General features: G+C 36.6%; 1 long non-coding RNA gene across 1 annotated transcript; it reads right to left on the bottom strand.

Moving 5' to 3' along the window:
• Positions 1-420: 420 nt before the first annotated feature.
• LOC145168745 (uncharacterized) lies at positions 421-8,689 on the bottom strand. The gene is made up of 3 exons (XR_013742054.1): positions 7,946-8,689; positions 7,378-7,477; positions 421-495 (listed from the first exon to the last, which is right to left on the bottom strand). It is a non-coding gene; the product is annotated as an uncharacterized LOC145168745 (long non-coding RNA).
• Positions 8,690-15,040: the final 6,351 nt, after the last annotated feature.

Here is a 15,040-nt window from a genome sequence, read left to right as displayed (position 1 = left end):
CCGATTCCGACGCCTGAAGAACGTCGCAACAGGCATAAAAGTCACATCAAGCATGGTTATAATGACTCACGTAGGGATTAACAACACTATTTTGGTTTACGGGAAAACATACACTTCATTGGTTTTATAAAATATAAAACTACACTTCATTTTCACTACACTACTATCGCTATTCCGGTCTTAGGGTTTTACGGCTACAACTTTTTATACATTAGAAAATATAGGATTTTCTGGGGAACGTACATACATATACAAGATAGACAGATACATGCATACATACAATTTCAGTCTTTGGTATGGGACATACACACACTATGATAGAAAATATCCGATTTTTTGGAAACATACAACATTTTCAAACAAAGCAGATACAAACCATTTTTATACAAAATTCTTATGAACTCACCAACATTCTATGTTGACGCTTTTCAGAATGACTTGTATTATCAGGAACACAGTAAGCAGGTACTTGATCCATGGATGTTGGATATTTTGCTGCATTTTGGAAATTACATTTCTGTCACTTTTGTGTAATTTGTGAACAAATACAATATATAAACAATGTAAGTTTGTTATCTCAATGTATGCCGTTTGGTTGCTATGTTTCATTCATATTCAATTGTTATGATACTATACAATGACGTCATCTGCCCCCGGACGTTTCCGCCGTCCTGGTTCGGGGGTGTGACACACCCTGACATTCCAACTCAACACCAGCTTCCAAAAGGTGCTTGACAAATTTTCCGATCTTAAGGAGTCGTCTTTGCTTGCACCGGTCGCCAATACTTCCGTTGCAAGAGGGGGAGAAGGACCCAGCTCTAGAGCCCAATTTTGGAAACTTGCCTTGGAGTTTTCACTCCAAGATGAAAGTTCAGATGATGATGTGCACGTTCTCACTGGCTCTCCGTATGATGCTGATGATGATGATGACTATGACAGTGATGAAGAAGTGGAGTATGTTACAAATGCAGTAGTAGGATTTCATGCTCCAAAGAAGCTCCCTACTAAAGTAATGACAGAGGAAGAACAAAGGATTCGGTCAGCAGTCTCTTGGCCATCTACACTGCCTGATGTGTTCCGAAGAAGTGTCGAAATGGCTAAGAAAAAATGTTAGGGTGCAAAGTCACTCTTGGATGTAGTGTTTTAGGCTTACCCTCTTGTATGTGTAAATGGGTTGAGTCTTTCCTATAAATAGGAAGTGAGTGACTCCCATTATGTAAGGAACCATTTGGAGTGTTAGACTAGAGAGAGAAACTTTGTACAAACCCATTTGTATATTCTTTCTAGATCTAATATGAGCTTACGAAGATTTATTTACTCCTTGTGTTCTTGATTTTACATGATGATTCACTAGATCTTTCTAATTCCGCACATGCCATCATAATCAACACCACTACAATTGGTATCAGAGCGGATGTTCTTGATTGGATCAAGAATTGATCCTTGATGGCTTTCTTGATTTGGTGATTCTTTATGTTCTTATTGATCTTCATTATTTAGAGAGTTTTTGGATTCTAGAAATCGAATTCATCTTTGATTCTATTCAAAATTCGATTTTCTTCACTAGAATTCAAGTTATTTTTACTTTCTCTCTCTAGAAAACCCATTCAAAATCACTTTCTCTCTCTAGAATTCAAGTTTTTGTGATCATGGTGAATTTGCCATATAATTCTTGGATTGTGATCGTTGAAGATGTCAAATACAAAGTCAATAAAAATCAATATTATGGGTTGGTGTTAAACAAGTTGATTTCATGGGGAACTATGGTTTCTTATGGAGGATTGAAGGATGATCATGGAAGCTTGATATTTCAACCACTTTGTGAGATCAAATGGTTGGCTGATATTACATGGTCCATATCATCACGTAGTAGTGATAAGATTGGAGAAGAAAAATATTTGTTCAGAAAGAAATATATTTCTCTTATTGAAGACCCAAATGATCTTCGTGCTCTTAAGGTTGTTGAAGTTGTTGACAATGGAGTTCAATGTGATGTTCTTGATGTTCTTGAAGTTCATGATAAGAAGATTCAAATTGATTCTCAAGATGAAAAAGTTTTTTGCTCGATTGGAGTTCAAACCGATGATATTTTGTGTTCTTGTGATTCGTTTGAAGGAATGATTCCTTATCGGAAGCTGGTGATCCAAGAAATTCATAAGTATCAAACTCCAAAAGATTTGATTCAAACTCATAAAGTTAAAGTTGTGGAAAGTGGGTTTGTTCATGAAATCAAGTCTTCAAGATGCAAAAAGATGAGAAAGAAAAAGAAGAAGAAGATCAATCGCAAAAATAAGCGGGTTTACTCACAAAACTTGTCAAATGTTGTGAAGCCGAAATCCGTGAAGCAAATTTGGGTTCCAAAGCAACAATCTCCAAGTGTTGTATTGAATTTGAAGTCAAAACCCAAAAGTGTTGATGGTTCTTTTGAAGATGTTCTTGGATCAATGAAGAACACGAAGAACGAGTTGTACATCTCGCATAGTGGGTGGTACAATGTTCAAATTGGAGATTTCCTCATTCCAACAAAAGAACCAAGATCTTCTAAATTTGATTCGTTTGTTGAAAATGGAACTTGATTCGTCAAAATGGTATCTCAAATTCTCAAATGGATTCCAAAACATCCATGATTTCGATTCATATTTTTCGTTATTCATTTTTGATCGATTTGACTCATTGGATCAAATCCGTTTCAACCCCTTTGATTGATCCAATTATTTTTGTTTAGATTAAAATCCTAAAAACAAATATCAAAATCATTTTCCAATATTATAATTCCATTACTGTTCACTAAACTCAAAAATCAAAACCCAAATTCATCTGGATAATGTTCATTCAAAGCCCAATCCACAATTTATTTGTTTACTGTTCATTCTTTTGAGCCCACCCATCGATTCTAAGTCAATCAATAAGTCAAAATTGCTTTCATCTCAATGTCTTATATCTCGCTTCAGTCGAGTATTTTGAGTATCTCAAATCGATGTCAACTGTTTGGGGATAGTAACTGAATGGTAAAAATCGAATGATTTTTGTTCTTGAAGTCGAAATCTGTATTATAGTTAAATGTTTTGAAATCGAAAGTTCATTAAAAGTCAAAATCGACTTTTGAAATTGACAGTTGCTTGAAGCTGATTTCTATTTTGAAATGATTCATAGGAGTTTGTATTCGATTGTTGATGTAATTGTTCAAATTGAAATCGACTTTGAGATTGTTGGATTTGATTTTGACTTGATAGGATCGAATTTGGATTGGTGTAGACAGTTCGATTTCAATGGTCGAATAAAAGTCAAAATTGATTTTCTTTGAGAATTGGAAATCGATGTTCGTTATGAATTGTTGAAGGTTGATAACGAAATCATGAAAGTTGATAATGAACACGGAAGAAGGAGCTGATTCTGATTTTCGAATCAAAGTGATTTGTTAAAAGCGATAGTTTGGAATCGATGGAGCCTTGAGTCAATCTACGAACAGGTACTGGGAATTCGATAATTGGATTCGTGTTTGATTGGATGTTTACTAATGGAGAATGGGAAGAAGACAAACGACGATTTCAAGTTTTGATTTCAATATGGGCTTGGATTGTCGATTGTTTTCACAGTTTTGATGTCGAGTTTGGTTTATTGGTTGATAACGAACTATTGAAGGTTTGATAGATAGAAAGGAGGATGGAAATTGATTTCGAATGTTTTGGATTAACATCTGATAACACGAATTTGGGGAAGAAAGCAAAGGTGTTCGCTTTGATGGTTTGAAATCTAAGTTGACGTGCGAAGGGTCCCTGTGTTGTCGATGGTTTTGAGTAGATGAAAAGCGAAGTTCATAAGATTGAATTCAAGTTTGGTTGATTTTGTTGATGCCGATTGGAGTAATGGACGAACAGATGGGTTATGGTTTGGAGTCGAGACTAAGAGGCGAATTTCGAACGTTTTGGGTGTAATCGACACTCCGACACTTGATAGTTGAAGATTTTGGGTTGATAAGTTTCGAAGGTTTTACCCGTATCGACTAACGAAGATTATTGTACGAAGAATTGTATATCGACGTGCGAAGAATTTGATTGGAACGTACGAAGATTTTTTCTCAAACTGTCGAAATTTTTGAGGCGTCGTCTGGAACAAGCGAATTGGAGAAGAAATCACACAAATTTTGAAATTAGCCCCTGAAATTTCGAAAAGATGGCAAAATTGGTCCAGTTTCGAATTTGGAGCAAAACTTGATGAGAATACAGAATTTTCGAAGTGAGTCCCTACAGTTTCGAAAAGTTGGCAGAAAATACCCAACTTCGAATTTGGACTTATTTTCTGAGAAAATGAAGATTTTACAGTTCTGGTCCCTGTAGTTTGTGCGAATTTACGCTTTATGCCCACTTTCGCAGATGGGATAGTGTTTCGCATATTTGGCTGTTTTTGGCGCAACGGGTCCCTGCAGAATTCAGAAAGTGACGATTTTTACCCGGTTTTTGAAAAATCTTGCAACTTTCACCCAAAAAGTAAAAAAATTTCATAAATTGGAAATTTTTTGTGGCTTTTTCGTGATTGTTTTTCCGTGCAAGATTTTTGGTGATTCATTTTTGGTACACATCAAGGGGGAGTATTGTATTGTTCATTCCTCGAGCGCTTCTCACCCTTAATGGGTTTTATAATCATTTTTTGATTATAAAAAGGGGGAGAATGATGGGTATTCGAAGCTTCTCGGGTTTGTCGAATATTCATTTGCGGATTTGAAAACCGGTGTTACTTCGAGGGGGAGTTTGGTCTTGATCGCGCTAGCTCATTGGAGATTGAAGCCGGACATCCAATCCTAACTTTGAGGGGGAGAATGTTAGGGTGCAAAGTCACTCTTAGATGTAGTGTTTTAGGCTTACCCTCTTGTATGTGTAAATGGGTTGAGTCTTTCCTATAAATAGGAAGTGAGTGACTCCCATTATGTAAGGAACCATTTGGAGTGTTAGACTAGAGAGAGAAACTTTGTACAAACCCATTTGTATATCCTTTCTAGATCTAATATGAGCTTACAAAGATTTATTTACTCCTTGTGTTCTTGATTTTACATGATGATTCACTAGATCTTTCTAATTCCGCACATGCCATCATAATCAACACCACTACAAAAAAACTAAACTGACGGTTGATGCCTTCCGAGCCACCACATCTATGTGACTCCAATTCCTGTGCCAAAAATTGCTCCAATTGATGAAGGCTCTCCTCTCCGGATTCCTGACGATATTCCGGAAGAACCTCTTCAATCCTCACCTCCGAAATTTACCATCGATGAAAACATGCAACATATCATCTCCGTGCGCAACAAAGACAAGGGTAAGAAGCCCATCTCGGCAAGTTATCAAGCTCATTACTCCGTACCACCACCAAATCCGAAATCAGGTTGGTCCCAAGAAGAAATCAATCAAGCTTTAGAGGAAAGCATCCGGATTCAAGCGCTCAAAGATAATCCTAATCCGATGCTGGGGATCTCTCCTATATTCCGAGAAGGAATTATCCATGATTTAGACATAGTACCTTTCATGTACTATGATATTTCCAACAGTGATTCGGACCAACTCGATCTTCGTCTCTCTCCGTACAGCAAGTATTACACCAAGTTTGCTCCTCTACATCCTGAAGATGATCCGCAATTGATCATCCGAACTGAGCGTGAAAGACTGAAGACCTTCTATTCTAAAAACACACTTCCTCTAAAAGAAGTGTGGTCTAAGACGAGAATTACAAAAGTCTCAGGGTGTGGAAGGAAGATTCTAACCAAGTTTAAACTCAACTGTGTGTTGTTCTAGTACTACATCTTCCGGAATAAACCAACTCAATACACCATCACTGATGCTGACTTCCCTGCGATCAATCCGAACGACATCTTGACTATCGTAGCACATTTTCGGAATCATCAAAATGACAGTATCAGCATGGAAGCTTACCACGCTGCCTTAAGCTTTCTCAAAGACTATGTAGGTGAATTCTGCCGATGCGACTATGAATTGGCACATCTATTTGGAACTGAAAACTTCCTTGCCAAGATTGATTATGTTCTACCGGAAGTTGATCTGCTAGCTGAAGGGCCCATTGATGAGCCGGTGCTGGGGTTTGTCTACAAGAAAAGAAAAACAAACAAGGACTTCTTCCGAGTCCTTGACAAACACCTAGTTCCAATTAAAGCTCTTAAAAATTCATCAGTCGTGCATCCAAGTCAGAAGCACCGGAAAATGTGAAGGCAAAGTTTGTGAGTCAGCTGCAGTGGTATATTGAAGTTAGAGATTGGTTATTCAGGTTTTCTGCTAACCGCAGTAATGATACTTTAAAAGACTAAAAAGTATTCATTTTTTAGTTTAAACCATATTTGGAAATGTTTGATAAAAGAGAAATTGTAAGTAAATTCATACTTAAAATATTTGATAGACAGAGAAATCATAAGTAAATCCGCACTTAAAATGCTTGGTAATCAGTGAAAACGTGAGTAAATCCATACTCAAAATGTTTAGTAACCAGAGGAACCGCGAGTAAATCTATACTCAAAATGTTTCGTACTCAGAGAACCGTGAGTAAATCCATACTCAAAATGTTTGCAGTAAATACATACTCAAAATGTTTGATAATCAGCGTGGTTTCTAGGTTATGAGATCTAGTTAATGCTTATAGTGAGTCCTATAACCGAGCTATGTGACTGTACCTACCCCTACGACGCTTCATTGGACGTCGTAAAACTGTTTTAGATATTTATCACCCGCTTCGATTGATCGGTCGAGGTTGTAGCTAGCAACCACAGGTGGGGATGTCTACCCGTATAGATCTATACATACGTATCTCAGCTCCGAAGATTAACGGTTATAGTGGTGTGGGTCTTCTAAGTGTTTGTTTGCACTTAGGGTAATGAATAATGTCTCACTCATAAGGCCCTTAACTAGAGTTTGTCATGAAAAACCGGTTATACTCTATAAGAAAATCCATAAAAATGTGTAATGCTCGTTCAAACAAGTGGTAAATCTCATGGTAGTGTACACAGTACATAAATGATTTCAAGATAAGAGTTTGATAACTCGTATATGTATGTTTGGTATGAACTTGAAATACTACAAAGTTGGTAATTTTTTATGACATAAGTTTAATAACATATTTTGTCATAAAATCATAATATTTTGTATGCAGAAATCATTTGTCTCGACTATTTGTATTATTTAGAAACAGTTTGTAACATATTTACATACAACATAGTTATTAATAGTTTATTTGTAAATAAAATATTATTTAACGAAATAATATTTATAAACTAGTTTTGAAATTGGTAAGTGTTTGTCAAGATCAATAAATATATATAGCACATGTATTCTCCCCCAAAGCGTAAAAATATTAAAAAAAGGGGCCGTAAACACTCACCCTTGAAGCGTGAACAAGGCTCGAGGGTGAAATTTGTCATGAAAGTCGTTTCGTGACGTCTCGTACCCTTAAAACGAATCACTGGGTCTATTTATGTTACCTAGTAAAACCAAGGGTAGTTTTGGTATTAATTATTAAGTATAGGGTGGCCTTGATTAAAATAAATAAAGTCTAAGGGTTGATTTTGCCAAATTCAAACTTGATGGACTGATCTTGCAGACAGCTCGCAAACCAGGGGTCTAATATGCACATTTTAACCTAATTTAAGGTTCCAGGACTTGGTTTGCTGGGTTTCTCGGATGGAGGGACAATTCTTGGACATTTTAGTGCAAGTTTGGCTTCATATGAAAATCGAATCTCCAAGAGGGGCCAAAGTCATACAATTCTAACAGTGGAGGGTTTAATTTAAACAACTTTAAGTCATGTTTGGATTTCATCGTGTTTTCCCCCGGTTCATGTTACAGAACGCGAAAGAAAATACGAGACCCACTTCAGGTTCGCATCGATGTGTCGTTGCCGGAGGAATCATATACAAAGGTTACAAATGGTGGTGGTGATTCGGACTTACAGTGGCCGGTGATGGCTAGGGTGACTGGGCAGCAGCAGCTCGGTGATGGCGGTGGCGTCCGGGACTCCACAACAACGGCGACGGAGGGCGGCGATGGCTGCCTTGCTGCGTTTGCTTTTCTATTCAGACGGGTTTGACGAGAGGGAAAGAACGCCAGGCGGTTTCAGGTGGTAGACGTCGGTATGGAGGCGTTCCAATAGTCACAGCGGTGGTTGGAGGTGAAATGGGTTTTGCCAACGGTGGGTGGTGACAGACATGCAATGGCAGCTTCGCTGCCTTCGTTTCCTTTCTTTTCAGGTGAACTCTACGAGATAAAGGGCAGGGAGTTTGCTTTCTTTTCAGGTTATGGTCCGAAGGTGTTTGGGAAGGGTGTTTGCTGGTGGTGGGTTATGACGTCGGGAGGTGGAGGAGCTGCCACAGCCGACAGTGGTGGCTCTCTTCGCCGGAGAAGTGAGAAAGTGACAAAGGAAGGTGGTGTTGGGTTGTGTCTGATAGTTTCGATCGGTGGCAAGGTAGGGAGAACCACTATGGTTCCCGGTGGTTACACAGCGGCAACACCACCCTTGGTGGTGGTGTTTCTCGGTAGTGCGGGAAGATATCAAGCAATGGAAATCAGCGGGTGGTTGGGGTGTATGGCGGTTTGCTCGACTGAGAAACAGGAGGAGAATGGTGAGTGTGGGTGGTCATGTAACAGCAATGGAAGGATGTCTGGGACGCTTTGGTTTTAACAGAAAAAGAAGAAGATGAAGGAGAGGGTCACGTGATAGAGACTACACATGAATGTGTATAAAACTACAAAACTATATCCCAGTATCAAAAAGTGGGGTTGGACTTAATATCGTCAAAGACAAGTAAAGGGCTTGACTTTTGATTGTTATTTATTTATTGGTTTACTTATTAATTTGTCTCGATTTACGTGGCGTCGGGTTTGGGATTCGTAAAAATATTTCAAAAGTATCTGCATAATGGCACGGCCGCGGTGATTTTAAATACTCAAACGGAATTTAATTCCGATATACGGATCTCCGTGAAACGGCGTTCAAGTTTTGCGTCAACCGGGTTATGATTCGTCGGTTTTCGCGAATCTGATTTCGGTTCAGGATAAAAATACTTGATTTGTAAAAATAAATACTAGTGTCACACCCTAAACCTGAACGGCGGAAACATTCGGGGGCGGAGGATGTCATGTACAGTATCATAACAAATGTAAAATAGTAAATAAACCAACAACAACCATTGTATTGATAATAGAGTGTTTACATCGTTTACATAACGTAGATTGTTTGATTTCAAAAATAGAAAACCAAAACTAAGACTTGAAGCTACTATGCTCCATCTTCTTGACACTTGTACGAGTACCTGCTTATTAGTTTCCTGAGAATACAAGTGATTTGGAAAATGTATCAACATTTAAGTTGGTGAGTAATAAGTATTTGATTTAGAAGGTAAGTTTATTGTTTCTTGAAAATGTTCGTATGATATTACAGAAAATCCTATATTTTCTTAATAGCTTGAAGTGTAGCCCTTAGCATTGATAACATAATATATTTGATTCTTACGTTTAAAGAGTGATATATGATACTTTGAATTTGTATATGAAAAGTGACCAATGTTATTTCCTACCATGATTACTTAGTGCATATAAGTTATATAAACTCAAAGACTTGAACCGGCAGTCGATTGGGTGAATCTGCCCTAAGTCCACAACCAAACAAGGAACAGGAGATAAGGCGGAAATCAAACATTCCACTGTCTATCAAATCTTCATTTTATATAACCCAAACATATCCACTAAGTAGTCATATCAATATGTAACTATATGTATATGTTTCCAGAAAATCCGATATTTTCTCATAAAAGGAGTTATGAATCTTTGTTTGTATAGAATGAAGGTGTCGAACCAGGAAAAACCTATATTTTCCTAACAGTGGAGAGTAGTCTCAAATGTCCAAGACTATGATTTTGTAAGTAAATATGTCATACTTAAAATAATGAGGCATGGTTTTATTAGTAAACAAAACTATAAGAAGTTTGTAATTTGACGCAGGAAAAACCTATATTTTCCTAACAATGAGGAGTAGTCTCAAATGTCCAAGACTATGATTTGTAAGTAAATATGTCATACTTAGTTCGGTATCTTGTAGTTTTATTAATAAGTAAAACTAATTGAAGATGTGTTTACCCTGAGTTTTGAATGTGTTGATAATACCCTATCATGATTACCTAGTTCCTACGAATTATATATAACTAAGATTTGAACCGGCAGTTGATTGGGTGAATCTGCCCTAAGTCCACAACCAAACAAGGAACAGGAAATGAGGCGGAAATCATACATTCCACTGTCTATCAAGTAAAAGCCATATATAACCCTAATGTAAATACGAAGTAATCATATAGTTATTATCCCTTTGAGCTTGATCGAGTTGCGTATTACTAAGAGTCATTGTTTCCGCGTTGCGAGTTCCTATAACCATGCTAATATGACGGATATCCTTACTGTAAATGACATTTGTCACCCCGGGTCGACTGTAGCTAACAGTCAAGGTGCGGGATTGTCAGTCCCGTATAGATCTATACACAAATTCACGCTCTCCATCCAGGAGACTCTGATTATAAGTGATGGCCTTTCGTTTATTACTAAACAAAGCCGCTGTCTCACAGATGATTCGCTAACAATAAGTTTACTAGTAACATATAAAAAACCTTTTAGTAAATAAAAATAACGATTTTTATTTATAACCTTGTACGATAGAAAAAGTGGATTGATTTGTAAAGTATAATCAATATAATTTATATGATTTTGTATGAAAAGATTATCCTTTCGACGGTGTTAATAACAACATAATGATGAGTTATATTTACTTGTAACTACATGGTGTTATAGTTGAAATGGTTAGCCTTGATATAATGTAGTATGCAAACGTATAAATAAAATGTATTTCATTTATAAAACATATTGTATCCCATAAGGGTAAAGTTGTGTTGTGAGGTGTTTTGCATGTTAACAATTTCCATATGATAGTTATAAAAACAACATGAAAGGTATAGCAAAAGATTGATGTTTTCACTCGGGATTAACCGGGTGTTTACTTGTATTCCCCCCTATAAAACATATAAAAAGTTTAGAAAAGTGTAGTGGTATGAACTCACCTGATAAGTGGTGAATCGAGCAGCGTTTCGTTTCTAAGAAGGATCGTTCTTGACGTAACCGCGAGTTTCTGGTGAAGAAACGAGCTTCACGCGGGCAGCACTTCGACTGGAAAGAAGTTAGTTTCTCGGGAGATTCAGAGCGTCGGGACTCACGTCGTGTGTGAGGGGTGTTACCAGGGCTTCGGGGTAGTCTCGGGATGCTTAACGCAGAGTAAAAGTGTCCAGAAGAAGAGAAATGAGCAGTCTAAACCCGAGACCTTCGGTTTCTATTTATAGGGTCATTTTTGGGGTCTCACGTCGTGAACCAAGCTTATTCACGTCGTGGGCTTGATCGTCACTGCATGCGTCAACGCAAGTGAGGTATGGCAGGCTCCAGGAGGTGTCAGGACTGAGTTCACGTCGTGAACACTGTTTTCACGTCGTGAACTCTGACACAGTGTTGGGGTTCGCGCCCCAAACTTCAGAAATTCATAACTTTCGCATACGAACTCCGTTTTCGACGTTCTTTATATCGACGCGAAGCTGAGATTATGCTCTACAACTTTCATTTAGACTTCGTCGGCTAATTTTGATTTTAATTTTATTATATTTATTTTTAGTAGGTCGAGACAGGAAAACTCCGTCAAAAATCCATAACTTCTTCATTTGACGTCCGTTTTCGCTTGTCTTTTTACCGTTGCATTACTATCGGCGAGATCTTCGATTCTCGTTTAGATCGTTTTGACTAAAAATCACTCGATCTCTATTTCGAGTTTTTAGCTGTCTACTGCTATTTCTGAAACTTCAAAAAATCATAACTTCCTCATACGAAGTCAGATTTGAGCGTTCTTTTTATGTATGTTCACGGTTTAATGATATCTACGACTTTCATTTAGATACTTAAGGCCAAAAAGTATTTTATTGGAATTTCCCATTTTACGCTTTACAGTGTTTTACCAGTATTGCCGCGAATCTTCGATTGGTCATAACTTCTTCGTTATAACTCATATTTTAGTGTTCTTTATATTTTTGGAAACCTTGTTACGATAACTACCACTTGGTACATCCCAATTATGGTTTTATAAAAGTTAAATTTTTGACCTAAATTTGACGGTTGTTACATTATCCCCCCGTTAGAGAGAATTTCGTCCCTAAATTTACATTTTGAAATAAGAGTGGATTTGGGAGTTGGAGTTGGGTTTGTCATTACATATAGAAAGGGTTTCGATAGTTGTCGGTTACTACGAAGGGTCTTCCCTTAGAACATGGAGCTGGTATGGTGAGGACCAAGCCAATTCATGTCGAATGGCGATGTCGGAACTTCTCATTGTAACAGGTGTTAAGTCGATTAGGAAAAATGTTCGTTAGCGCGACAGTGGGTTCTATGTGTATGGTTTTGGTGCCTTCAGTTTATTCTTGTTATTATTTATTGTGAACATTGTACTTCGCTTAGCGATTACTAGCAGACGGGTGTTTTGATAATTATAAATGATGACTTGTATGCAAAATAAAAATATTTTATCAAAGTTTGTAGGTTTGTATTATGTGTTAAAAATGTATGTTTAGTGAGTGATTTAAAAAAAATATCTTAGCTTTGTATGTATCATGATCCGAAAGTGTTTTGTAAACAATTCATAACAGAGGTTTATTTAAAATAAACTTATGAATTTTTGAATATCCTCACTTGAAATTTCGTGATTTGTTTTACTGTTACTTGTCACGTCGGAAAAAGCATTAAGCCTAACACGTAGTGTGAATAGTGTAATCACTAACTCACTAGGTTATATCAATTTATTAGTTATTAGTATAACGCATCAGGTCCTTGATGATTTCTCTATCTCTTTGATCCTTGTCTGTTCCCTTCTCGGGATTCTCTTTATGAGTCACTTTTTGATCTTCCTTGACTCCTCTGTTGACTGATGTAGTGGAGTGGTTATATCTAACTATGTTGTCGTGCGAGAATGGGGATGACTAATGAATATTAAATGTTTTTATGGTGATCCTTATTGGGTCCTCCTATAAGTATGCAGGGTATACCAGTTGTATATAATTGACATTAAATAGACTTTCAATTAAGTGATCCTACTCTAAAACCACAACCAAACAAGGAACATGTAGTAGAGCGAAGATCACTACTTCTAAGTATATGAAATCTTAATTATATATAGCCTTGGAGCATACACTCCGTAATTATAGACCTGCCAGCAAAGGTCTTTTAGTTTTCACATAAATTATCTTATTGCACTAAAAATACTCCTATAGTATTTTAACTTTATGTTTGATTCTAGAGTTTCTTTTGTATGAAGGATTGGTAAGTTTTAGACCTTGTTGCAACACCCCGACCATTCCTAGGCATATGCTAATCACCTCTCGAATAAATATAGTTGATCAGGCTATATTCATCCCAGACCTGATTATATATTCCAAGGCCTACTCGTGCTATTCAACAATCTTAATACTTTTGTTTTGTTTTAATTATGATACTTTCCTTGTATATATGTTCGCGTGTATACTTTTACAAAAATATTTTTATATTTAAAAGTATAACTTTTGGTAAGAGTGCTTTAGTCCCATTGTATTTATAGTTGTATACCTTTTATAAGTTGATATACTTAGTTCACTATAAACAATGCTCTGATACCAATCTGTCACACCCCCAAACCTGAACGGCGGAAACATTCGGGGGCGGAGGACGTCATGTACAGTATCATAACAAATGTAAAATAGTAAATAAACCAACAACAACCATTGTATTGATAATAGAGTGTTTACATCGTTTACATAACGTAGATTGTTTGATTTCAAAAGTAGAAAACCAAAACTAAGACTTGAAGCTACTATGCTCCATCTTCTTGACACTTGTACGAGTACCTGCTTATTAGTTTCCTGAGAATACAAGTGATTTGGAAAATATATCAACATTTAAGTTGGTGAGTTCATAAGTATTTGATTTAGAAGGTACGTTTATTGTTTCTTGAAAATGTTCGTATGATATTACAGAAAATCCTATATTTTCTTAATAGCTTGAAGTGTAGCCCTTAGCATTGATAACATAATATATTTGATTCTTACGTTTAAAGAGTGATATATGATACTTAGAATTTGTATATGAAAAGTGACCAATGTTATTTCCTACCATGATTACTTAGTGCATATAAGTTATATAAACTCAAAGACTTGAACCGGCAGTCGATTGGGTGAATCTGCCCTAAGTCCACAACCAAACAAGGAACAGGAGATAAGGCGGAAATCAAACATTCCACTGTCTATCAAATCTTCATTTTATATAACCCAAACATATCCACTAAGTAGTCATATCAATATGTAACTATATGTATATGTTTCCAGAAAATCCGATATTTTCTCATAAAAGGAGTTATGAATCTTTGTTTGTATAGAATGAAGGTGTCGAACCAGGAAAAACCTATATTTTCCTAACAGTGGAGAGTAGTCTCAAATGTCCAAGACTATGATTTTGTAAGTAAATATGTCATACTTAAAATAATGAGGCATAGTTTTATTAGTAAACAAAACTATAAGAAGTTTGTAATTTGACGCAGGAAAAACCTATATTTTCCTAACAATGAGGAGTAGTCTCAAATGTCCAAGACTATGATTTGTAAGTAAATATGTCATACTTAGTTCGGTATCTTGTAGTTTTATTAATAAGTAAAACTAATTGAAGATGTGTTTACCCTGAGTTTTGAATGTGTTGATAATACCCTATCATGATTACCTAGTTCCTACGAATTATATATAACTAAGATTTGAACCGGCAGTTGATTGGGTGAATCTGCCCTAAGTCCACAACCAAACAAGAAACAGGAAATGAGGCGGAAATCATACATTCCACTGTCTATCAAGTAAAAGCCATATATAACCCTAATGTAAATACGAAGTAATCATATAGTTATTATCCCTTTGAGCTTGATCGAGTTGCGTATTACTAAGAGTCATTGTTTCCGC

This window comes from Lactuca virosa, chromosome 4 (genome assembly GCF_052849685.1).
Source record: "Lactuca virosa cultivar CGN04683 chromosome 4, Lactuca_virosa_CGN04683_v6, whole genome shotgun sequence".
NCBI classification, from domain to species: Eukaryota; Viridiplantae; Streptophyta; class Magnoliopsida; order Asterales; family Asteraceae; genus Lactuca; species Lactuca virosa.
This window is presented reverse-complemented; position numbering and strand designations above follow the sequence as displayed.